We start from the raw sequence: 27640 nt of genomic DNA, 5'->3' as shown, positions 1-27640 counted from the left end.
TGGAAGGGTCTTTATGATGGGATCTTAGACAATGTGACATCTGGTTGGGAGAGGAAGCTGTGAGTCTTGGAACCTTCTAGGTGCCCCTCAAACTATATCATGTAAGGCCTAGCTCTGTTTGCAGGGTAACCTTTTTTCAGGCTAGCTCACCTGTCAGGCTAATCTCTGCTACCTCAGAAGGAGGCCTGTACAACCATTCAAACACGGGCTTGACAGTTGGCACCTCTGGCTGAGAGCCGTTTAAGCGGCCCTCTTAGAAAATCAGCTCTTTCAACCCGCCAGTGCCAGACAAAGTGGCAAAACGGTTTCGGAGCTGACATGTACCTTCGATATTAATGACTTAATGCATACATCATAGTCAGTTCAGGCTGCTATAACAATATACCAACCAAACCACCCTGATATAAACAACAGACATGTATTTCTCTCAGTTCTGGAGGCTGGAAGTCTGAGTTCAGGGTGAGTTTTGCAGACTGCCAACTTGGTGTATCTCACAGGATGGAGAAGAGGGGAAGGAAGCAAACTCTCTTGTGACTCATATAAGGGTCATAAAGGCTCCACCTTTATCAAATCTGAATTCCTTCCCAAAGTCCCCACCTCTTAATACCATCACACTGGGGTAGGATTTCAATATGTGAAATTTGTGGGGGACACAAACGTGCAGTCCGTAACGATCATGTGAAATAACTAGAGCAGGGCCTGGGAACATAGTCGACAGTTCCTGTTCATTATGACTTTTATTGCTGCTGTTGTCACTCTTATTATTGTTTTCGTGCCTCTTTGGTTTTACAGATGTGGAAACTGAGGCTCAGAGATTTAAAGTAAGTCTCCCAATGTCACATAGCTAGTAGATAGCAGAGCTGGGACTTTTTCACGTCCTAGAATCTATGGAACATAAAGGATGAATCTTAGAAACCGCCAATGATGTGATTGTCAATCTCAGTCCAGAGGAACCCTGGGATTCCTCAGGTACAGGCCTGTGGTAGCAGTGTGTGCCTGGGCTGGGGGCAGTGAGCAGAGCGTTAGGGTGCCACCGAGGATGTTGCTTCTGTCTCCTTAAAACATTGCTCAGATTTTAATTGAGTGGAGAGCTCCCAAGGTAAAAAACTAGTTTGAAACCCACTTACAGATTTCCATCACTGTTTTACCAGAGAGAAGCCTGGAGCATATACAGGTTCAACAGCTTAGTCCGGTCGTGCCATTAGGTTTGGGTGGAGAGAACACAGAATTCCTGATTCCTGAGCCAGCATTCTGTCTACAGCAGAACCAACAGAGAATGAGTGACCTGTCTTTGAGGATGGGACACAGACTTGGATCTGAGTTGGTGTTTTAATCACCTCCAATCTACCCAGTTAGTGAGGGAGGGATCCCCACCCTGTGGTTATGAGGATGGTTGAGCACATGACACCCGACAGTGGACAGATGATACAATTTGTTAGTCACGTAATCACAGCCCAGGGGAGGACGCCATATGCCACACAAGGTCACGTGTGGGTTTCACTCAGGAACCCAATAAACAACAAGGGCTGTGGGAGGCTGTCTTGGTAGCATCCAGAGGAAGGGGGGTCCCCTGGTTCCTATGGGAGAATACGATTTGCTTGTTTGAGTCATTCCACAGATTGGCATGGACAGAAACCTACTGCTTAGAGATTGGCAGGAACAGGGCCTGCTCCTTTGATGAAGAAGGTCGTTTAGCTAGGGGACCTTATCCACAAGAGCAGAGTGGGGAAGGAAAGTTGCTGTTAGGCCTTTGGAAACCCTCCTGACTTTCCAGCATGTAATATTGAATCTTAATTTTAGATTTCATACTACAATCGGGAATATGTGGTCATCTGATTATTGCCTCACTGGGGAGCTACAAGTAAGCCAGGCAAGGGTAGATTTCATGTTGGATTGTCTTCTTATTGCTCCCATTGTATTACAAGATTCTCTCCTCTTCCATTCTTCTATAACCCAAAGCCCAGGGACAATGATACAAACTCAGTGGGCTTGTCACAGAAATATGCGTGCGTATTGCAAAAGGTTACCTGATAGATGATAGCAAATCATGAACAAATATTCTGAGCCCTGTGCTAAGCACAGGGAGAACATCATAGGGCCTGCTCAGCTGAGCTTGGCAGTCTAGTAGGGACAGAAACTTTATACATGTGAGATGATTGGCCAAAATGTGTTTATAGTAGAAAGAGAACTAGAATCAGGCAATGGGTCTGATCCTAGCTTGGCCAAAGACCAACTACGTGGGTCTGGCTAAAACCATTTAAAACCTCTGAGGCTGGTTCCCTCATCTGCAGAAGGTGAAGGGAGAGACATTAACATAAGTTTCACAGAAGCCCCTAGATATGTTGCACAGCCTGACCTGACACAACATCTTGATTCCTAAGAGTCCTGATCAAAGAGTCAAAGTGACCCTGTGTCTCTTGGTAGTACAGATGTTGTTTGTATGGTTTCAAGTTTAGTAATAACAGAAGTAAAACCAATGAATCACTAACGTAGGAATTAGTAAGAGTGTATTGTGCAGACACCAGAAGGACAGTCTGCAAACCAGAGCCCTCAAACCAGAACACGGAATGTGGCTCAGGGGTATATTGCTATAAAGCAGCTTATAGAGTGAGAAAGTAGTGGCTGTTTATTCTTCCCAGGACTGATTATAATATTAGAATTTTCTTAAATGGTAGGGTATTGGTCAGTAGTTAACTCAGACCAACCTTGAGAAACAGTTAAAAGGTTTACTTACGGTTTTCAGAGGCATAAGCAAGAAGTGACCCAGGTCAAGCTAACTGGCAAACTAAGCTAAATTAAGCTTTGCTTGTTTGACTAAATTAGTTTTGTCTGCGCAGGGAAGTTTCTTTCCTTTTTTTAAAAATCAGTTTATTGAGATATAATTCACATACAATTCAGCCATGTAAATTGTCCAATTCAATAGTTTTTAGTATATTCACAGGGTTGTGCAACCATTACCACAACTCCAGGACATTTTCATCACCCCAGAAAGAAATTCAGAGCCCATTAGCAGTCATTTCCCATTTCTCTCAGACAGCAGCCCCTTCCCCACCCAGCCCTAGGCAACTACTAATACACTTTCTGTGTGTACAATTTGCCTATTCTGCTCAGCAGATTTTCAAGATTCGTCTCTGTTTGCTTTTTATTTTAACAGTATGTTTGCTTTGCTTTATTTTTTTCTCAAATTTTCTAATCATGAAAATTGTCCTGCAGGTCACTCAATAAAAATATAGATGCCTAGGGACCTCACCTGAAGATTCTGGAAAGTAGGTCTGGAATAGCAACTTGTAAATGGCTCTGGACATGAACTACCAATGCCTGAGTTCAGTCAAATCTCTGCCTCGGATTAGACCCATGACATCAGCCAACTGGCTTCTCATCCTTGACATGGATGCAAACAGGGTTGATGTGAGGATGAAATGAGGGCATACATCTAAGCACCCAGTCCCCAGCCCAGCACACTGTGGGTGCTTACTGAGCCAAACCTGAGTTCTTGATATTTGAGGCTAAGGTCAGCACAATGACCTTTTCCATTGGTCAGATGGAAGCACGTCTTCCATTTCCTTTAGGAGCCATCAAATAGCTGTGGACCTGAGTTCCCTTCCCCTAGAAATCCCCTAGAAGTCTAACAGCTGGAAAGGTTTTCAGTCAGATGCACTGACTTTGCTACTTCTCTGCTGAGAAGACCAACACCACTCCCATCATGCCATGTAGGAGGAACGTCCACAGGCACAATATCTAAAAATAGAGGCAGGGAATCTCTATCCAGTCTGAATATTGGGCATTTTCAAGAAGCAAACTCTGCAACACTCTAAGTCAGACATACATACTGACAAGAGAAGGAATACCATCTACTGACTTTCAGGCACCAATACTGTATCATGTAATTCTCCAGATACGAAAATTGAGGTTTTGCAAGATTAAAAATAAGTGGAACTTCCAATGTGACTTATTTAATGGGCACAGCGGGAAAATACAGAGTTGAGGCTACAATCCTTGTCTCTCTCATCCTCAAGCTCACATTCTTTTCACTAGGCCAGGATGAATATAGCACCATTATTATTTTTTTAAGTCTGTACCCATTTTTATTAAATAGAAAAACATTGATCGATTCAAATAAAACAAGTAATCATACTATCATGCCTATGGGGATGACAATTGGGGAAAAGTGGTTATTAATAATATCTTAGAACTTTTAGAATCTTAACTGTCTTTTTTTCTTTAAAATTTTTTATTGTTATGTTAATCACCATACATTACGTCATTAGTTTTTGATGTAGTGTTCCATGATTCAACACCCAGTGCTCCATGCAGTACGTGCCCTCTTTAATACCCATCACCAGGCTAACCCATCCCCCCACCCCCCTCCCCTCTAGAACCCTCAGTTTGTTTTTCAGAGTCCATCGTCTCTCATGGTTCGTCTCCCCCTCCGATTCCCCCCCCTTCATTCTACCCCTCCTGCTATCTTCTTCTTCTTTTTTTTTTCTTAACATATATTGCATTATTTGTTAGCACCATTATTTTAAGTGCTGAAATATAACCCATGCCCTTGTTAGAATACTGATCTGGAAAATATAGACCAAGGTCCTATGATGTGTGTATATTATTTATTCACTGATGATGTGGAGAACAAAGAATTGAGTTAGAATTCATGATATAAACTATAAGTGACATCCCTAGCTGCAGAGCCTTTGTCAAACAATATCTTATCCACTGGACAGCTTGACGTCTACTAGCTGGTGCCAGTGGCATGGGGGACATTAAGAAGGAGGAGAAAAGTGTGCAGTAGAAATAACATGCGTGAATTACTGGGTGCTCAATAGCTCATGAAGAACAAGACTTTGTGATATATGGTGCCCCTCATCAGGAATCATAGGGCAGTCATAAATGCCATAGAGTGACAAATGACTCTAAAATCACCAAGACAAGGCTTCAGCAGGTGGGGGGTCAGGCTGCAGAATGACAGAGGGCAGCTCACTGCCCGCTCAGTGAACTCATCACCGCCTCCTTCATCACACTTCACACTCCCGCATCGCCCATGTAACTGCTCTTTCTCTGATGCCTATCATTTATTTCACCTTTTTTTTTTTTTAATGCTCTCCCCTTACCTAGAATACTCTCTCCTCTTGTCCCTGTGGCTGGGGACTTCTCAGGCTGTAGGATTCAATCCAAGCCCTACCTCTCCCAATACGCTTTTCCTGCTCCTTCCAGGTTAGTTGTGCTCATCTTTACTTTCCTTGTTTCTCATGCATATTTCCTCACTGCGCTTGCAACGCACCAATAAAATATGACTCAGACTGTTTTTCTAGGCTTGTCTCCTCTGCCAGACTCTGAACTCCCTGAGGTCTGGGAATCTGTTTTTTTTTTTTTTTTTCTTTTTTAAGTTTGAGTGGTTAGCATACAGCCTACATGCTAGTGGCTTACAGACTTTAGGGTCCATCTGAATCAATCAGAGGGCTCCCTGGGTCAACTTCCACAGTTTCTGATTCACTGGGTCTGTGGCAGAGCACGAAAATACGCATTTCTAACAAGTTCCCCAATTATGCTAATGATGCTGGTCTGAGAACAAATGCTGAGAACCACTGCTGTGGTGAGTTTTTACTAAGTACACCTACATTATATTGCACACATGGTCATGAACGTAAGCTATGGAGTCACCCAGAACCTGGGCTTAAATCACAGTCCTCCAAGCTAGAAGATCTTGGACAAGCATCTTAAGCTTTCTGAGCCTCGATTTCCTTATCTAAAAAGTGGGTGCAATAAGAAACTACTAAAGCACTTATCCCGATGCTCCTGCTGAGTTTCAGCTGGATACAGAAGCACTAGGGGGAGGGAAATGAGAGGGAAGGCAGGATATAACAGTCCAATAATCCCTGAGTGAGGACCAGCCCCAACACAGAGCCCGGCAGTGAGTTTAATTAAATAGAACACACATTTACTTACTGAAGGATCCTATTTTCTTAATCTGAACAGATAAGAGAGCAGTGGAACATGACAGCCTCCAGGGTAGCTGGAAAGTATCTGTTTTGAGTTTTTTTACATCATTCAAGTGATTCGTATACACCACCTCTTCAGTGGATGGCTTGCAGAATTGAGTCTGGTGGGTTTTCCACCAGGGCTCACCACTAAGACCCTCTCATTAATAAATAATCAGCCTCTACTGATCTGCTCCTAGGCTGCCTTCCAGAGCAGCTGTTTCCCTCTGTGCTGTGATTTAAGCTCTGTTTAACAGTGATGAAAACAGATTTGTGTTGCTTCTCTTCTCATTAACCTTATTACAGAGTTTTGTTCCCAAGATACACACTTCTGAAATATAGATCACATTTATAAAAGGCTGAAAACTTTTTAACCAAGGTGGCTTGATATTTCTCAACATCTGGATGAAGAGGAAATGATATGGTCAAACTTCAAATTATGGGCTAGATAGCAGGTGAGGGATCGTTCAAGGTCCAGACTCTGATTTTTCCTGAGTAAAAAGAAATTTCAGAGAATAACAACATATAATAGCAATTGAACTCTTACTGTATAAAGTCAGGCACTGTGATCTGTGATCATTTTCCTTTTATTTTTTTTTAATTTGAACCTCACAATCTGAGCATGTAATATCTATCAAAACGCCCATTTTACAGAAAAAAAAAAAAACAGTGAGGCTCCTATGGTTAAATGCTTTGCTTAAGGCTGCACAGCTGGTAAGTCAAAGACTTGGCCATGGATTGCAGGGATATGGAGCCTGTGATATAAAACCATGCTTCTAAAAGCTTAATGTGCATAGGAATCGCCTGGAGACCTCTTAAAATGAAGATTCTGATTCAGAGGATCTAGGGTTCTGCATTTCTCACAACTCCCAAGCAATGCCTATAATTCTGTCCAAAGAGTAGCCTTGGTTACTGAGTACCCCTTACTTCACAGAAAAGTGGCTTTTCTCTTGCCTTAGATCAAGTGAGTTAGCTCCAACTTGTTTCCTGGTCACCAAAGCTTCCAAATATTCTTTGGACTTTTAACTTTGACTTGAGTAATATTATTGAATTGCCTATATCATACAAAGCTCCATTCTAGACTCTGGATTGGAGGAATACCAAAATCATAAAAAAAAAAAAAAGAGAGAGAAACTGGCTCGTACTCTAGGGTGTTTAGAATCTAGAAGAGACCCACACATACACTAAGCCATAGACTCAGTATAGAATTTCCAATCTCGGCTTCTCCATTAGATTAATGTTACAGTGAAAAGAGGGAGGATCCATTTTTTAAATAGCAAAAAAGGGCTGTGAGGTTGGACCGAGATAGAGCATAGGTTATCTGGTCAAGTCACATGGGGCAGGCAGTATTATACTCACTGAAGTTCTCTACTGGTCTTCATCGAGCCCATGTGCCATGTATATTAACGGCTCTTGGGTGCAAGGTATGTGGATTCTGCTCTGTAAGAGTCCTACCAATGTTGTACAGGATGTTCCTTTAGACCAGAGCAGTAGTTCTCAACATGGGGTAAATTTTGTCCTCTGAGGAATATTCTACAATGTCTGGTTTCGTTGTCATAACTTGAAAGATCCTACTGGTATCTAAAGGGTAGAGACCAGAGATGCTGCTACACCTCCTATAATGCAGACAGGCTCCCCTTCACTCACTCTCCCCACCTCGTCATCCCTACCAAAATATTAATAGTGCTGAGAAAAAATACTCAACTAGAGCCTTAATGCTTTGTTGATAAATTTAAGGGATCTGGACTGCAATAGGGCAATCAGCAGTTATCTACGCTCATTTGAAACTATTCCTACAGACCATAGTGAGTCCCATGAGGACTCGGGAGGTGAGTCTGACCTTCGGGGGCATTTTTGTGGCTGTCTGGAACTTCTCTAGCAAAACTGGAAAGTAGTCTGCCTGCATTCTCTTCAGAGGCTATAACCTAGAATAAGAATTCAGGGAATGATTGGGGGTAGGATAGGAGGGGAGGAAACATTTGAGCTGAACCCTAAAAGGCAGAAGAAATTAGTATGAGTAGAAGACACACTCTAGGAAGAGAAACCACCATACACAAAGGCCAGGGGAGAAAGAACCTGGTACAGTTGAGGAACCACCATCATTTGATATGACCAGAGTGGGAGAATGAAGAGATAAGAAAAGAGCTGAGAACAGGTCCGAGAGCTCTCCATTTCCAAACAACGATCTTGGGTTTTATCTTCAGGACAATGGGAAGCTAACAAACACTTCTAAGTTATCCAAACTTCTGCTCTTTCCCTGCAAACCAACCTAGAAATTCAATACCCTCCCTCCACAAATGTGTCCCTTCCTGGTATAACCAGTCCCTTGTTCTAGAATTAAAGTCTTTCCCTAGAACTTTAGCCCAATATAAACCCCCCAGTCCCACTTCACCCAAGACTGTGGGTTACCTGCTTGGACTGATAAATATTATTTGTCCTGGATTCTTGAGGCTTGAGGCCAGTTTGTTCATTCTTACAATCTCTCTGACTGCCTATTTGGGTGCTTCCTAGAGCACCATGCTCCGGTTTAGGCTGATCCTCACATCTCTGCACCATTTCCAGGGGCGGCCCTCCCTAACCCCAAACCACTGGCCCCCCTTACCTGGCTTATCGAATTATAGTCAGCTAGATCTCCAGCCCTCCCTCGAGTGACCAACCCTGTTTGCCAGGGGCAGGGAGCACTCTAAAAGTGGGATTTTCAGTTTTCAAACCAGAAAAGTCCAGGCCAGCCAGGACGAGGTGGTCACTCTCTTACCCTTCCCGCACTTGGCCAGTGGCCAAACCCTCCTGGTCCTGAGGCCAGCACTATTTTCAACTCATCCTTGCCTTTCCTGCACCATGCAGCTCAGGCAATTGTGAATTTTCATGCAGCTTTTAATCATCGTCTCTTTCTCCTGTCTGTACTTCCCAAACTGGTGGCAGTACCAGGCAAAGGTATAATTAATTAACCATAAAAGCAGGGTGAAAATAATCATAAACAGCTTTAAACCCAGCCTGGGGAAATCAGCTGTCAGCGGTTCAGGAAGATATGCAGCAGTGTGGGGACAGTGAGAATGTTTCCCCTAACACATTTCTAAAAGGCTAGTTTTTTTTTCCCTCTGTCTTGTCCTTTATATTTTAGTTAAAAATAATGTATATTCTCCTGCATCCCTTTCAGCCTCATTATTGTTCCAGTGCCTCCGGCGGTCTGTACTCCAACTGCTTCATTGCAGCTAAACTTTGTTTACATATTTCAATTTTCAGATGAGTCGGCCTTGGGCGGATTTGTTCTCTTCCCTGATTTCCCAGCCCGATTTCCTGCTTCCATTTCTGGGGCTTCACGGAGCCTGACCCAGCGGTGGGCGAGGCAACACTCAGGTGCAGAAATGCAGAGGATGAAAAGCTTGCTGTACTTTGTAACAGCTTGAAGATATTTTACCGAACTCTGAAATGTGCTCGGGTAACAAATTTGAAAGCATCCATTCTCATACCTACGCACTTCACCTCCCTGGTGTCATCTCCCTGGACCGGACCTTTTGAAGCAAACTGATTCCAAGGCATTCATAAAAAGGGAGTCCCATAATGAAGCATGTGTGAAAATGGTTGTAGCTTTGGCCAGCACACGGGAAGCAGATGTTTTCTGAGAGAACTGATGGCATCCTAGGCTCATCACAATCTGGCCACAATCTGTCTTTCCAGACGTATTACCCTCCACCCCCACCCCCATACATGTTATACTCAGCCACACGAAACCAAAACCCATGAGGCCTTTTTCATGCCTTGGTCTCTCCTGCACGTGTATCTTCATAACCCAGAACATCCGCTACACTGCACTTTCCCTCTCCTTGCCTGCTAAATGCCTGCTGATTTTTTTTAGGATCCAACTCAAATGACACTTCCAAAGCCTTTCTGGATTCCAGCAAGCCACTCTTTATTCATGCTTCTTGGCTTCCTTAGCATGTTGAACATGCCTGTATGTACCCAGCCCCAATGGGACCGTAACCTCTGGAACCTGTGCCAATCCGGGCATGCCAGCGAGCCCCTAGAGACACGGTATGGCAGTAAATGTCCGGTAGCATGAAGACCCCGAAGCCCTGTGTGAAAGAGGAATTATGGCTACTTGGAACTGCTAGCTTATCCAACACCTAAGGCTCCTTGAAAGTCAAACATTATTTTTCCCCTTTAACCTAATAGTTGACTGTAGTAGCTTATATTTTTACCTTCCCAGTACCCTTTCTCATGACTCTTCTTCCAGTACCAGGTAGACCCTGCACTTGACCACAATGGTGGGCGTGTCCCAGAAGCCCCACCCATCATAGAACCCCTTAGCTCTGTAAACAGCGATTGGCCCAGAGGATGGGCACACGACCCGAGTAGTCAATCCGAATTCTTCTCTGGGATTCATATATGAACAGTGGGAAGAGCCACTCAGGAGGCTGGTTCAAGATGTGAAAAAAGAAGTTGGAGGCTCAAGCCAACCAAAGGGCTGTTGCCCTGGTAACCGTGGGAGGCTGGGCAAACTGACAAGAAGGAGCAAGTTTCTGGCCCTTAAACTTCTGCCTTACCTTCTCCCTCTTGTGCCCCCTACTGGCAGAACCTAACAGGAAGCCAGCTAGCAAAGGGGACATTTCTCAGACCAGCGCTCAGAAGGTTGATTTGGAGCTGAGATGCCAAAAGTTGTGCAGAGAGCAGACAAATTTATACGTGCATTTTGCCATTGGCCTATGTGGTTTCTCAGATGTCTGCAGAAATCTGTAGGTGTTCTGGAGCCTCTGGGCACACAGGTACAAAAGAAATGGTGGATAAAGTGATCTGGGAACGAGCAGGTCATAAAAGACTATGTTTAAAAGACTAGAAATGGGAAACCACGCCCGTATTCGATTCTCAATTCCTCTCCACCTTTCCAATTTTAAATAGCAGATCAATGATCTCATTACTGGGAGCAAAGCATGGAATATCCATAGAGCAGGATAATTTTGGCAGTATTTTTTGCTACCTTACTTAAGTCCCAAACTTGAGAAACAACATTTCCATCTCTTATAATAGCCCTTTTTCCTACTGCATTGAGTGTTGCTATGTCCAGTTCCCCCACCAGACCATTAATACTTCTATAGGGGTCCACTGTCTCATTCATTTTTGTGCTGGTTTAATGCCCCAGATTTGCTGAACATTCACACATTCATATTTATTCCAAAAAAATTAACTGAGCACACTTTATGTGCCATATCCTGAACTATAAGTCAGGCATATAACAAATCGTAATTGCTGCCCGTAATATGCTCGTAGTCTAAAAAAATAAAAATAAGAAACAATGCGTGAGAGGCAGTATTGATACAGTCTATACAAGTGGCCTGACAGGAGATGGTAAGGGTGTAAAAACAACACGGCACTGGGGGCTCTCACTCAGGCTGAGCCAGGGAGACCAGAGGGGAGATTATTGAAATAATCCACATTAGAGATTAAAGGAGCTTTCACCAAACGTGGAAGGCGGGAATAGAGATTAGTAGACAGAACTGATCTTGGATCTCAAACTTGACTGCCCATGAGAATCATCTGGAAACTTATACAAGCCTCACTGGTCAGACCTTTTTCAAGACCAATTACATAATACCCTCTTGAGATGGGACCCAGACACCAGTATTTTTTTAAATATCCCAGATGATTCCAATGTGCAGACGGTTGTCTTAAAAATACAGTATCAACAGAGCTTGATGACGGGTTGCATGTATGGTGAGGAAGGGGGGAAGAATTCAGGATGACTCTTTAGCTTCTGGCTGAGGCAGCCACATAGATGGTAGATGCTAAAATAAATTTTTCTAGTATGATTATGTATTGTTTTGTGATTTCCAAGGTGCCATTAAATGCTATGTAAACAGCAACTTCTCAATAAATCATTTTAGGATAAGCAAGTACCTGGAATATGATGTCTGCTCAGAGGGCAAGATAAAAAGCAGAGTTTTGGATAGGTCTAGTTTCTACCAGTAAGCACAGGTGTTTAGTAAAGGTTTGAAAGATAATCAGCAGGAATGGTTATGAGCAAGGCATCTTGTGTGCATAGGTAGCTGACTTAAGTAATAGGCACACATACATACAAAAATTCATCCTTATCAATAGTGCAATCTTCAACCAGAAGTAATATTTAGAAAACACAGTATTTAAAAAAATATTAAATCACTAAAAATAAGTTATGTTAGACTCTTGTAAGAATCACATGTTGTTAATTACTACTGCCATTCACCAAACATTTCCAGATTGCCCTCTTCCCAGGCACATGGTAGAAATGTGCTTCCCGCCCACCTTGCGTTTGCAAAGGTGACATTACTAGTTCTGTCCGTTAACTTGAAAATGGAAGTGACACCGGGCCACAACATTTCAATCCCTAAGCACTTGATTAATTTAATTAACTGTAAGACTCTCCAGAGCTTTTATGTCTTGTGCAGTAACCAACGACACCAATCACGATGGCTTCTCCATCAACCTGGTTTTCTAAGCTATGATGTGTCCAACCTGTGAGGGCCATGAGTTAAACATAAATCTGTGTTTTAACCACTAAAATTTGTGAGTTGTTAGTTGCTACAGTATAAGGCAACCTATCCTGATCAATACACACTTTAAACCAGGAAAATTCTCCTTCTAAATTCCTGGTCCTTTATCATCTGTATTTATTCAATTAGAGATCCCATACCTACCCTTATCATACTTTTTAAATAATGAACGTACAATGTGATATTAGTTCCTGTGTACAGCATATCGATGCAACAGTTCTATACATTATCGCATATATTTATTGCTCACCACAATAAATGGAGTCACCATCTGCCACCCTACGATGTTATTACAGTATTATAGACTATATTTCCTGCGCTGTACTTTTCATCTCCGTGACTTATTTTATCCCTGGAAGTTTGTACCTCTTAATCCCCTTCATCTATTTCACTCATCCCTCCACCCATCTCCTGGCAACGACCAGGCTGTTCTCTGTGTTTAAGATCTGTTGTTGGTTGGTTGGTTGGTTGGTCTTATTTCTTAGATTCCACATATAAGTGAAATCACTTATGATACATCTTTTATACTGTACAGTTTCTTTGATCTTCAAGTAGATATTACTTATATCTCCAATTAGAACACAAGTTCTTTCAGGGCAAGACCTGACTCTGGATAAGGCGTTTAATTCCTCTGAGTCACAATTTCTAAATATGTTGAATGAGAATTTTAAAAATTTCCTCAGGTTTTTAAGAAAAGTAAGATGAGCCCACATAGAATATCAACTACAAAGCCTAATACAAACTAAACTATCAAAAATTATAATTTTCTTTCTTTCCACTTATCTTTTGTAATCCTCACAAAATTTAGCACATTGCTAAATTTGAATACCGACTGTGTGCCAAGGCTTAACTAGATGTTATTTTAATCCTTATCAAATATGTATTATTGTCTCCATCTTACAGGCGAGAATATTGAGGCTCAAAGATGTTAAAAATAACTTACTTAAGTGATAAGAGCTAATATTCAAACTGAGTCTAACTCCAAGGGCTGGCCTTGCTCTTCCCTAAAGTACACTGCTTCCTTTGTTGATTTAATTATTGGCTTGTGATTTAATTATTAACTATATCAGAATAAGTGTAGTTTGAGACAATAACAGTGATATCTTTAATCTATCCACCTATTTTTTATCTGTCTCTGTAATACTCCTCATTTCAAAGAAGCTGTTGAATGCAAGATGCGCCATCAATTAAATATGTTTACCAAAAATACAACATGGATCTTAAGTTTCACTCAGATTTCAGAAATTCAAGACGAAAGGAGGAAAACAGATAGGTTAAAATTATTTAAGTACCCTGGGCCTACAAGAGACTCATTTTAGGCCTAAAGACACCTGCAGATTGAAAGTGAGGGGATGGAGAAACATTTATCACACAAAAGGATGTCAAAGGAAAGCCAGAGTAGCAATACTTATATTGGACAAACTAGACTTTTTTGTTCCTTTTGCCCAGCATGGAGCCCATCGTGGGGCTTGAATTCACGACTGTGAGATCATGACCTTAGCCAAGATCAAGAGTTGGACGTTTAACTGACTGAGCCACCCAGGGGCCCCTAGACGTTTTTGTCCTTGTATTGTTTTTATCCTGCTTTGGTATCGGGGTAATACTGGCCTCACAGAATGATTTTGAATGTGTTCCCTCTATTCCATTATTTGTCAGATTTTGATAAAGATTCTTATTAATAGTTTTGTTAAATATTGGTAGAATTCACCAGTGAAACCATGTGGTCTCGACCTCCTGTGTGCTGGGAGATTTTTGATTCCTAATTCAACTTTCATTCTTGTTATTGGTCTAAGAAGATTTCCTATTTCTTGGATTCAAGACTCATGATTCAATCTTGGTAACTTGTGCATTTTTAGGAATTATCTGTGGCTTTTTTTCTAAGTTATCTGATTTGCTAGTATGTAAATGTTTATAGTAATCTGTTATCACAGTATGTATTTCTGAGGTTATCTGTAGTGTTGTTTTGTCTTCCATCTCTCATTTGGTCTTTGAGTCGTCTCTCTTTTCTTTCTTGGTTAATGTAGTTAAAGCATTGCCAATTTTGTTTGTTTGGGGGGGAAATCTGGTCATTACTTTCATTGTTAAGTTATTGTTTATTCTGGGCTCTATTTTATTCGTTTCTGATTTTTCTTTGTTATTTCCTTCCTCTACTAAATTTCAGCTAAGTTTTCTTTTTTTCTAGTTCCTTGTGGTGTAATGTTGTTTATTTGAACTTTTTTTTTTTCCTTAATCCAAGCATTTTTTGCATTCCATTTCACTGGAACATCTGCTTTTGCTGCATCCCATAAGTTTTGGAATATTACATTTTCTTTTTCTTTTGTTTGAGACATATTGTGTTTTAAGATTTTATTTATTTATTTGAGAGAGAGAGAATGAGATAGAGAGAGCATGAGAGCAGGGGAGGGTCAGAGGGAGAAGCAGGGAGCCTGATGCGGGACTCGATCCTGGGACTCCAGGATCATGACCTGAGCCAAAGGCAGTCGCTTAACCAACTGAGCCACCCAGGCACCCGAGACGTAATGTTGATTTGCCATTTGATTTCTAACTAGACCCATTGCTTATGCAGTCATTTAATATTTACATATTAAATACTTAATATTTACATTGTTTAAAAAAAGAGAATTGGAAAAACTTGTGATATTGTCATCACAAAGCAAGAATTATGTTCTTAAAAATAAAAAGCTACAGTATAAAACACTTGCAATTTAAAAGAGATTCTCAAGATAATAGATTGGGAGACTCCTCTTGCCCCTAAAATATTCAAACAAAAAATTAAAGAAGAGACAGGGAATGGAAACAGACTAATGGTCTTATCTTTCATAGACGGGGGGCATAAATAATGTTTCATTTCTAAAGTTGATAAATTTAGAAATACAAGTCAAAACATTTTGTTTGCAAATAATTTTACTTCGTTTGCTCTGAGTGCAAGTCTGATATATCTTCTTCCAAATGGATGTTCAATAGAGAGGAAATTAAAAAAAAAAAAGAAAAGAAAAGAAAGAAAACTGACAATGACACCAAGAAAGTTAGACAAAGGAAACAGTATGGAAAAGTAAAGGATAATCTATAAAAGAGAGATTACACAAATCCAGATATGTGTTTTATAATATAATATTTAGAAAGTTTAAATCCCCCTCTTAGAGAAAAAGCCTCACAGAATGACTCAGAAAGCTGTATCCAGCCAGATGTTTTCTATCAAAGATACATCCAAAATTTAAAAAGATTTGATCATTGACATTAATGATACGCTGCCCAAGAGAAAACAGGGATTATGATGTTATATGATGTTAAGCTCAATACAAAAAATTATTAAATGAAGGGAAAAATTAAATATCTTGATATAAATAGAGATAGTAAGGGACAGGCACCTTCCTGAGATGGCACTTTACTTATATGTTAACGCCCTAAAGCCTCAAGACAACCCTGAGAAAAAGTATCACTGTCCCCACTTGACTGTGGAGAAAATACAGTAACTGAGTTATTGCCCCAAGTCCCCACAACTAGCGAGAAATGGCCCCACCAGGCGTATTGATGCCAACTGCCTTACATCTTAGGCAGAGTTGGTGCCTATTTGTGCAGAGTGATTTGTGATTCCAAAGTCACAGTCAGTCTCTCAAAAACGTCTTCTCACCTGTCTTTAGATGAAATCCACTACAGGACAATTCCTGAGACCCTATGATTTAGTGCACTGACTACACTGGGTGTAAAGTCCCCCGGGGATTTACGCAGAGCAATGGAGGGAGCATCCTGTGCCTGAGACTTCCTCCCCAGGCCTCCCACCACTCTTCCCAGACAAAGGGTTATCACTGCAGTGTGTGTCTAAAATTTTAGGAGATAAAATAAGGTCAGCTTGGGAAGGCCAGAGACATCAGTTTCCTCAGCCTCACAAGATAAGAAACTTGGAGCTACACAAGAAAGAAATTAAAGTCACAGACTATTTGGCCCCAGGGAACCAAAAAGATCAAAGTCCCTGGATACCAAGAAATTGATAATAGCAGGAAGCTTGTGCTAATAAAATGGTTCAACATAGAACAAGGACCTTTGAGAGTGAGGGGTATACCACTTGCCCCATTACTACCAAGACCTTCTAATGATATCCTCTGTCCTATAAATGTCTATGCCCCCCTGAGCAGGGAGCAGCACTGTGACTGACACAAGACAGACTTGCCCAGAAATAAGGTTTTTAAGCAAGGGTATTTGATTCCACTTTGCTCAATCCTCGTAGAAATTTACTAGTAAGTCTCGTGTCAGCCAGCCCCAAACTCAATTGCCTACCAGTCACGTGTATCTGTTTTTAACTGGCTGCATGGAATAAACCGTCCTCCAGATTCTTGTCAGCCAACGTAATCTGAATCTTTTTGCTGCCTCATGTTTATCAAAGCTCTGCAGAGGCGTACGGTAAAGAATGGCCTGATGGACATGCCATCCCCACATTCCACCGAACAGGCTGAGGTGGGCTCCCAGATGTTTAAGATGGGCTCCCAGTCATTTTAAGCCTGTACCAGACGGTAGCTCATCAGTTCCTTAGGGAATAATTTTTACCGCCCTTGCACTTTTATTGAGTTGTATCTTGGTGGGAGAACGTTAAACTGTATTAAGGGCTACTGTAAGAAGCAAATTACAGTACTCATCGTAGAGCCCACGGAGAGGATGTGGGGTGCTGTTCAGCACATCATGACATCGCATATTGTGTTCTTCTTGAGGCTCCTGGAGAGAAAGACCTGTCTCTTCCCAGCAATGAAAATAGAACTAGTCTATTTATAGCTTCTAAGCACTGTGAACTATGTAACAGGCAGGGTTTTAAAAATCTTCTTTGGGTTGCCAACTCTCACAAGACAATTTGTGGAACATAAGTATTTATAATATGCACACTTCGTCTCATCCTCGCTATTCTGAGTTCTCCTGCCTTGTTTCTCTTCAATCTTTTACTCCTAATTTTAACCTATTCCATCTTGCCCTGTACTATGCAAGTTACCTTAAATTCCTCTTGCAACAAAATTGAAGTTCCTAAACACACTTGTACCGTGCTGATGGCAGTATTCGAACAGGTTCCGTCCCTTCATCTTTAAAGTGTTGTTCTTTTATAAAATTCTACTATTTATGTGAAAACGTTCCATTGGACAGGACTAAGGGAGTGGCATCTGAAACTGTCAGAGACATTACACCCTTGGCCAGTATCACACAGCCTGCAGGCGCTGCGCTAGACTCCCTTGGGCAACTCAGGTTTTTAGAGTTGAGGGTCTTGTTTGTTCCATGGGTGCGCAGGTATGTCGTCCCTGAGACGTAGGGAAACAGGTGTAGCAAACATTGTCAACTCTTGCCTTCTGATCCCCTCTGGTCCCACTTACCAGTTCTGTGCTTGAACAAACCAGTTTCGGGGTGCTTTGCTTCCACTGCCCAGCATCTACAATCTTCTCCCGAATGTTGCCTATGAGCTACTAGAACCACTTGAACTGTATACACAGAAAGCTGGAGGTGCGTTAAAGTTTCTTCTTCACCCGTCCCACCCATTGCACAGCTTTATAAGCCAATGACTGACTTGCGTGGGATATAAAAGCTCAGCTCCCTGGCCTTGAGGCTGGAGAAATTTTGATGTCTAATCCATGTTGCAGAGCGGTGTGCAGGAGTCGACTGACTGAGGTACTTTAGATACAAAGCTGAGACTCATTCCCATACATCAATCAGCCTACTTCCTACAACCTGCAGCGGATAGAGAAGCAGTCAACCTTGTTGAATTCTAAGACTCTTGTATAATATTTCACTGAAGAAGCAAGTGGTGTACAATCCAACTAATGGCGACTTAAATAATATTGACAAGTATTATAACAAAGGAGACTGGAGGTCAGCGGATTCAGGGCTGGTTCGTCAGTCTGACAGTCTCATTAGGAATCCAGAATCTTTCCATCTTTCTGCTTTAACACTCTGAGCCTGTTGATAAAGTCTCTTGTCACGATTGCAAGATGGCATTACAACTTCCAAGGTCAGGAGGAGAGATGAAATGGAGCATGTGCCCGCACACACACACACACACACACACACACACACACACACACACGAGGGGCATCTCTTTGTGACTGTCACTGTTTTGTATCTCATAAAAGAAAATTATTCTTATAAATTGTCTCATAAGTCATTGCCTTATGTTACCTGTCCACCCCTCATTGCAAAAACATTTAGGAAAGTAAGTATCTGACAAAAGGAAGTGAGACAACTATGATTTGTTTAGCAGCAGTGATTTATCTCATAGGACCGGGGACATGGCTTATAAATCAGGGTTGTAGAAACTTAGAAAGAGGTCTATGGTAGTCCGCAGGAAAAAACAGTGTTTATTATATGTTGAGAAATGAGTCAGAAAATGTAGCTTTCTGTCCACTTTCTCCCAATCCAAATAAGCTTCTGCAGTCCCTTTTGATACAGGGAATGGCTCCCTCCCAAAGTTGTGTGCTGAGACTATTTCAGAGGGCAGGAGTTTAGAGAAGGCCCTGAAACAGTGACATCTGACACCTGTCTCACTCATTTCTTGACAATACTGAGGATAAGAATGAAGACAGGTGATAAGAGAAGAAGGAGAATTCCTGTTTTCATTCCATTGCCACCACCAGCCCCAAAAACACACGCCCTGAGGGGACAAAGTCCAGTCCCAATGAAGCCAGTGCATTAAATGAGTGCAATTTTTTTAGTAAGAGCAGTGGCCGAGTACAACGGCCAATCGATTTTTTTTTTTTCAAATGACAGCCCTAGTCCCTAGAAACTCATCCCTCTTTGCTGCCACCTGGTATCACCCCCCATGAACTTGACCCTGGCACAGAAGAAGAGAAACCCATCTTTCATTTGAGGCAAGATATAGAAAGAGAGAGAGACTGAGAGTTTAGCAAATCCAGTTCTGGAAAATGGACAAGTGTGGAGAAATTGGTGCACAAAACTGAGATTCTGAACAATGGTAAAGGTTCAGGGCTTCAAACGTTAAGTGGGCAGGCCTTGCCACCCTGCCCAAAATGGGAACTTTCATATGCCAACATTCTTATCAAATGGCAGAGGCACATCCCAAACCACAAAAACAGCTTGCTTTTCACCTTAAGGCCTTTAGAATTTATATAGATTAACGTAGATTACAGTAATAATAGGAGATATGTATTAAGCATCGTTTGTATGCTTAGTTTTGTTTTAAGCCCTTTTGGCTACACTAATTCATTTAATACTTACAAAAATAACCCTACAGAAATGATGCTATTGTCTCCGTAGCACATAGGAGGAAACTGAGGCACAGAAAGTTCACATAACTAGTAACTGACAGAGGCAGGATTCGAACTCAGGCAGAACCTGTGTCAGTAGTCTTACTTTCCAGAGACTGTTCAGAGATTGATGCTCCATGCAATCTCCTCTGGGAAGCACCGGTGTAAAAGACAACCGGTGATACATTCAGGAATAACCCCCCTTGAGGCAACAGTCATAAATGCTCAGTGTTTTATCAGTCCATTCTAGTCCTGATACAATTTCAAGAAGATCATAACAATAAGTAAAACAATAGCAAATGATAGCAAATACCCGCGTGTAAAGTGTTTTCAGTGTGCCGGGAATTATTGTGAATGGTTTCCATATGATATTTTATTTACATATCTTATTCATACCTTGATGACGTAGCGACTACATTATTCCTATTTTACAAATGAAGAGACCAAGAAACAGAGAGGTTACATAACTTGGCCAAGGTCTCAAATGATAAGTGGCAGCAACATTTTAATTCAGACAGACTGACTTAGTTTTAGTTAAAATCAGATTTTTAAACCCACATAATTAACCTGGAGAGTTTTAATTCGAGCCTTTAGAGGGTGAAAGGATTAACTAGGAATGACTAAACCTACGTAGTGGGATTATAATATTCTATATTTTATGAATGTGCTCATTTTAGATAAAAACACATACAAGATAAATTATTAATACTATGGAATGTTGGTCTAGCATTAGTTTTAAATCCCACCATGTGCGTAACAGATGAATTCTAGCTATAGGGCAACCCTCCTCTGCTTGTCTTTGCCAAGTGATCATTTTGGTTTTATAACCATTATTGTTTAGTTCATATTTTATACGTTCGGACCTGAGTACACAGAACTAAGTTCACTACACTCCAAAGTCCATGGCATGTTATTGTCACCACTGTCCCTGCCAGGGCTCAATTTTATCTTATTTTATTTTACTATTATTTTCGCTAACCTGCCACCTCCAGTTCCACTCTCTATCCCTCAAAAACTTCGCTCTGGAATATAATGTCTCTTTGTTTGTTCATTTGTTTGGTTTTAGAAAAAGGTGTATCTTTGGCTAATGTTGCTGTTTGCCTGGCAAATGGGCCGTCTCCCTTTCGTGAGCCCTGTGGCTCCTGGCTCCGTGCCTCCCCCTCTCTTCACAGCACCACCACGGTATCTGACTTCTGAGAACTTTCTGATCTGAGCCACTCTCACTTTTGTTGAAAAAGATGAGTTGTATCTATTTGCTTTGCTCTGCTTTGTTTGTGTTGGGGCATATGTTGAGTTAGGCATGAAAATCTCTCTCCCATTTTGCGGGGTAACAGGTTCTATGATATGTACAGATAACACTACTAAACATTCCTCTTGTCTACATCTGCTCACAGCCTACATTTTTAACAGTTTTATGTCATTTTTTGGTAGGTTACATACTTCCTGCTTTTTTTTTTCCTGAAACAAACCTTACCTACAGTTTCCTAAATTGATTATGTTCTCTTCCACTAAAGCCTCCAAATTACTGCCCCATCACTCCCCACTCCCCATTCACACATATTAACTCTGCCTATAATTCATTCTGGTCTGTAGCATAAGTGAATTTGTAGATGAATGAACAAACAAAAGAATGAATGAGTGAACAAATGAATGACAAGGCACATTGCCGAAGGAGAGCATGCACTACCCAGCCAGATGACCCCTGCAGAGGTCATTGGCAAATAACTCTGTCCACCTTATATTTTGCTGCCGAACGGTATGACTGGCAGAAGGACATAGTGACACCCGTGAGCTGTTACCCAGACATCTGCCTTCAAGGGTGTGCCTGCAAAATCCACCAGGTTACTAAGAAACGGCTTCAAATTCAGGATGGATTTTTCAAGCATAGTGCGGAACTGCAATTATGAACAACAGTGCAGTTGAGGTTAATGACACATTTCAAAATTAGAAAGATATTGCCGCTACTTGAGATCTGGCGTTTGATATTTGGAAACAACACACTGTTCATAGGACAACACCTAATTGGATGACAATTTGATATTTAATGGTGCAGCTCATCCTGCTGTTAATTCTCTCTTCTGCAGTCCCTCTTCTAATGAGGTTAGCACTAAATCAGTATGCTGGCTCCCGAATCTCCTGAGAATCAACGAATGATCTTCATCATTAAGACTTTCCACAAGGTAATGAGGAAATTTTCTCTGAATATTTGATTGGGATGCAAATAAAATGACTGGAACAAATCAACATTCACTGGAAATGGGCCCTCAGAGGGTCTGAGCAGTTCATGGTCCTCACGCACTCCTCCTACCCATGAGTGGCCTTGCTGAGAACTGGGCCCTCTGCCCCTCTGTAAGGCTGGAGCAGCCCAAACCCGGACCGAAGACATTGCACGAACTCTATACCCTACAGGAAGTTCCTGCTGGCATGACTTAATTTGGAACGGGGTTAGGTAACCCCATGCTTAAAGGCATTGTCAAGAACAGTGGAGATCTTAGTGAAGGGCAACTAAGGAATCTGGTAGCTCCCTGATACAGGCAAAATGACTGAGCAGTCTGAAGTTTAGTAGAGAGAATGGGGGAAAGAGTAGACCAGAAGACCCTTGCTGAGATCACAGTCAACTCTTGGGGTCCAAAAGGCTGTGTACGTGATCTAGGCTATGCCCACACAGAAGCAGTCAGAGTAGACTTCAGAGCATTCCACAAGCCACACACAGACTCATTAACACAGCAGAGAAATCTCACTGGTATAAACTCTGCCAAAAAAAAAAAAAAAATCTCACTGAACCAACACTGAACAATAGGCTACTCTGACCCAGGGGAGACTCCTAAGAAGCAAGGCTTAAAACTAAAATCACATTCTTCCCTGGAACTCTTAAAGATTATGCGCATACCCAAGGCTGCACCCTCCCGGGAGCAGTCAGAAAGGGGATCTCCAAGTTCCTAGTCTGTGGCTGAATGTGCAGCTGAATACATAAATGCCTTGAGCCGTGAGAGCAGGCTTCAAGCCCCTCATGAATCCTATGGTAAAGGGCAAAAATATAACTGGCTAACAGAGTTTAAGCATAATCTTTGACCAGTAAGTGGCTTTTGCTGACCACAGGCAAACTCCAAGTAACCAAGCTAAAGGATAAAATCAAGGGGAAGAAATCTGAACATGGATATCAGAGGCAGCAAACTGCAGGAGAAATAACCTCAGCAAGATTAATTCAGCCAGGTCGTTAAGCAGATAAAAGACCAGATAAAACAACCATCCAAGGGATGGTAGTTAGTATCCAGAGTTGTTATAATGTAATATCTACAATGTAGAATTTTCAACCAAAAATTACAAAATGTGCAAAGGGAAAAAAACGTGAGAAAATGTGACCTATACATATGAAAAAAACATATCAGACAATCGAAACTACCCTTGAAGTTACCAAAATGAGATTTACTTCACACTGATTGGGGATGTCTATAATCAGAAAAAGAGAAAAAAAGAAAAAAAGAAAAAAAAAAGAGCTGGCAAAGATATAGAGAAATTGGAACCCTTGTACTTTGCTGATGTGAATATAAAATGGTTCAGCTGTTTAGTGCTTCCTCAACAAGTTAAACATAGAATTAGCATATAACCCAGCAATTCCACTCCAAAGTCAATACCCCAAGGAATTGAAAACAGGTATTCAAGCAGATGTTTGTGTACGGATGTTCATCAGAGCGCTATTCACAATAGCCAAAAGGTGGAAATAACTTGAGTGTCCGTCAGTAGATGAATGGATAAACAAAATGAGGTATATCCATGCAATGAAATATCATTTTATCATAAAAAATAAATGAAGTATCACTACATACTACAGTGTGGATAAATCTCAGGAACATTCTGCTAACTGAAAGAAGCCAGATACAGAAGATCACATATGTTATGATTCCATTTAAATGAAGTATCTGGAATAATTAAATTTTTAGAGACAGAAAGCTTATTAGTAATGGTGGGGGTAGGATGGAATGGGGAGGGATTGCATAATGGGCTCAGGAAATCCTGTGAGAGTGACAAAAATGTTTTGGAACAAGATATAGGTGATGGTTGCACTGACCTGAGAATGTATTAAATGCCACTAAATCCTACACTTTAAAAATGGTTAATTTATGTGATGTAAATTTTACCACAATAAAAAAGGAACAATGTAAGGATACATGTTATAACATAGATGAACCTGGAAAAGAATCAATGATATATTTGGGCTGTGCTTGTAAAAAACCAAGAATTTAACATAAATTGGGAAAGGAGATGTCTGAGTTTCAAGGGGAAAGAAAGGGGGGAAATACATGAAATAGAAATTTTCTCTTTTCTCCTTTACCCTGAATATTTTTTGTTATGCCATGTGTTACCATCTAATGTCTTGTATATTCCTTGTATATTTTTGATGAACTTTGTTTTTCGGAGCAGTTTTAGGTTCACAGCAAAATTGAGCAGAGAATACAGAGTTTTCATATATCCCTTTTCTCCATACAAGCATAGCCTCTCATGCTATGGACATCCCACACCAGAGTGGTACATTCATTATGATAGATGAACCTACGCTGACACATTATTACCCAAAGTTCATGCTTTACACTAAGGGTCACTCTTGGTGGTTTACATCCTATGTACAATGACATGTATCCATCATCGTAAGATACAGAAAAGCTTTTTTGCCCTAAAATCCTCTGTGCTTCACCTATTCATCCCCCCTCCCCAATACCTCCTAGCAAGCACTAATGCTTTTACTGTCTCCATAGTTTTTCCTTTTCCAGAATGCCATATAGTTGGAATCATACAGTAGGTACCTTTTCAGATTGGGTTCTTTCACCTAGGAAGATGTATTTCAAGTTCCTGCATGTCTTTTAATGGTGTGATAGCTCAGTTCTTTTTAGTGCTGAATAGTATCCCATTGTCTGGATGCACCAGTTTATTTACCCATTCACCTACTGGAGGGCTTCTTGGTTGCTTCCAAATTTGGGCAATTATAAATAAAACTACTATCAACATTCATATGCAGGTTTTGTGTGGACATAAGTTTTCAACTCCTTTGGGTAAGTACCAAGGAGCATAATTTCTGGACCATATGGTCAAAGTATGTTTAACTTTGTAAGAGAGTGCCAAACCTTCCAAAGTGGCTGTACCATTTTGTGTTCCCACCAGCAATGAAAGAGATTCCCTGTTGCTCCACATTCTCACCAGCATTTAGGGTTGTCAGTGTTTTGGATTTTAGTCATTCTAATAAGTGTGTAATGTCTCATTGTCTTAATTTGTAATTCTTTAATGATATATGATTTCACATGCCTATTTGTTATCTACATAGCTTCTTTGGTAAGGTATTTGTTCATATTTTTGCCTATTTTTTTTAGTTGGGTTGTTTCTTTTCTTATTGTTAAATTTTAGATTTAGAAAAATTTCAGTCCTTATTACTATTATTTCTTCAAATATTTTTTCTGTGCCCCACTCCCACTTTAGGGACTCTATTTACATGTATATTAAGCTGCTTAAAGTCATTCTACAGCTCACTGATGTTTTGCTCATTTCTTCAGACTTTTTTTCTCTCTGTGTTCATTTTGAATGAAGATACTACATGACTTCAGGTTCACTAATGTTTTCTTCTGCAGTGTGTAATCTTCCAATAAGCCCATCCAGTGTGATTTTTCATCGCAAACATTGTATTTTTCATCTCTGGAGCTTTAATTTGGTCTTTGTTTATATCTACCAAGTGTGAGGTAGTTTAGAAGAAAATCAATGGAAACCCAAAGGAGCAGACTGTAGGCTAAGCTTCCAAAAAATATTCCTAGTCTTTAGGGTCACAATACCTCTGCTCTGATTTGAGAATTTCCATTAACAATGTGGGAAATTGCCAAGTTGAGAAGCTGCTCACCACAGAACCAGGCTGCCATGGTTTCAGGAAAGCTGCCACCCCCACTGTGGGAAGTTCGCTGACTCTGAGAGTGACTACTGATGAGCTACATTGCCTCAGCCATGATCCACACCAGGAAAATGCATGCCTAACCCCATCCACTCCTTACCCAGGTCCAAATCTATAGCTCATGCAAATGCTATGGATTGGGATAACCCAGATCACATCTCTACCCAGAGCCACGAGGGAGGCTAAAAATGCAGTTTTCGTTGTCAAAGTGTCAAAAATATGGAAGACATTCTAGAAGAAAGAATGAATACATGTTGAGCAAGTCAGTCCCTACATCTTCCACAGTTTCCCAGTATGGGTAAAGAAATGGAGACAGCCAGATTCAGAACCTTTGATCAGGCTACATATAGCTAGGGAAGACCTCCATCCTGTTGCCTTTTTCTTCTTGGTCATTTGAGTCAGTCAGTATATCACTTTATTGGGCTTAAGCCAATTTCAGTTGTGTTTTCGTCACTTGCCAGAGTCCTAATTAATACAAACTTGAAGTTGCTTAAAATTCTGGTGTCCTATGATTCATATTACTTTGCTCAAGAAATTTACTAACAGTGATTTTAGTGGGAAGGAAATATAATATTAAACAGGAGAGACCTGGATCAAAACTGAATAACCTGGAGTCTCCCTCCTTCCCTCTTAATCTATCACCACTCCACCTTATTTTAGTCTGCCATTCCTAGAGGGAACAGAATGCTCTAAATAAGCCATAGGAGCATAAATGTGACAAATTTCAAAATGATTTAAGCATGTTTAGTGCCTAGCTACAAGGACTCTAGGCTTGTCTAATTGGTAGAATTTCAATAGAATGGGTCTGAGCATGCAAACAAAGGGATAGTTGAATTGAACTTCTCTTCCTTGGGTGAGAGAATAGAGATAAAGTTTTTAGGTAAAGGAAAGTTATACTAGGTATAAATGAAACAATGCAATATAACTGCACTTTCATTAAGTTCTGGGAATATAATGACAAGTAATACAGAATCACCAAAAGACTACAGGGAACTATTGTCCCCAACTAGGGAGAGAATAGCAAGATTTTGAAAAGCACATTGAAGACAAACTCTTTATTTTTTTTTTTTTAAGATTTTATTTCTTTGACAGAAGGATAGAGAGAGAGAGAGTACAAGTAGGCAGAGCGGCCAGCAGAGGGAGAAGCAGGCCCCCCGCTGAGCAGGGACCCTCCTGTGGGACTCGATCCCAGGACCCCGGGATCATGACCTGAGTCGAAGGCAGATGCTTAACCAACTGAGCCACCCAGGTGCCGCAAAGACAGACCCTTTAAACTTCACATTTCCACTGGGGATGAATCTTTCTTCGGGGAGTAGAAAGCCATGCTTGTGGTTAAATTTCCTCTCTTATATACTGTCCAAACATGCTGCATTTTCCCTTGGTGACATTTTATTACAGTTGTACATAATTATTTCTGTAATTACTTGGTTAATGTCCATGTTTTGTGACAAACATCAAGTTCTATAGGACCAAAGATGGTAGCTTGTTAATTTCTATATCCCCAGAAGTAGCACACAGCCTGGAAAATAGGAAATCGGATAATAAATATTTTTGGAATATAGTTGAATGAAACTAGTGTCCCAGTTTTAAAATCAGGCCAATAGTTGGAAGCAATTATCTTCTAAATTTCCTTCTCCTTCTCTACCTTCTAAGTAAAATCTTCCCCAGATACCAAACTCTAAACAAAATATCATCCTTCCCCCTAAATAATCAAAAGATTAAAGATAAATATTTGGAAAGTACTAAGCGTGCTGTCACATCTGTGTTCCCTAATGACCATTTATGTGCTTTCACTATGTATCTGATACCCAGATATTGGCTTTAAATGTATAATTCAATTTAACCTTTATCACTACATTCTAAGACTATCTTCTAAGACAGGTACCACCACTTTACAGATGAAGAAATTAAGGCCCAGAAAGTTTGAATAGCCTGTAAAGAATTGACAGAGCTAAAATATAAACCCAGGTCCTTTTAATT

At 40.8% G+C, this 27640-nt stretch overlaps 1 long non-coding RNA gene across 1 annotated transcript in view; it reads right to left on the bottom strand.

Moving 5' to 3' along the window:
- Positions 1-10221, bottom strand: part of LOC112823030 (uncharacterized) — a 63910-nt gene extending 53689 nt beyond the window's left edge. The window contains exon 1 of the long non-coding RNA XR_003207904.2: positions 10175-10221. This is a non-coding gene — a long non-coding RNA (uncharacterized lncRNA). The remainder of the gene's footprint in view (positions 1-10174) is intronic.
- Between the last annotated feature and the right edge of the window lie 17419 nt (positions 10222-27640).

The sequence above is a fragment of the Callorhinus ursinus genome, unplaced genomic scaffold (genome assembly GCF_003265705.2).
Source record: "Callorhinus ursinus isolate GAN/ISIS: 27379988/994484 unplaced genomic scaffold, GSC_fseal_2.0 scaffold5, whole genome shotgun sequence".
Lineage (NCBI taxonomy): Eukaryota > Metazoa > Chordata > Mammalia > Carnivora > Otariidae > Callorhinus > Callorhinus ursinus.
Note: the sequence above shows the minus strand (reverse complement) of the source record. Positions and strands in the feature narration are given on the sequence as shown.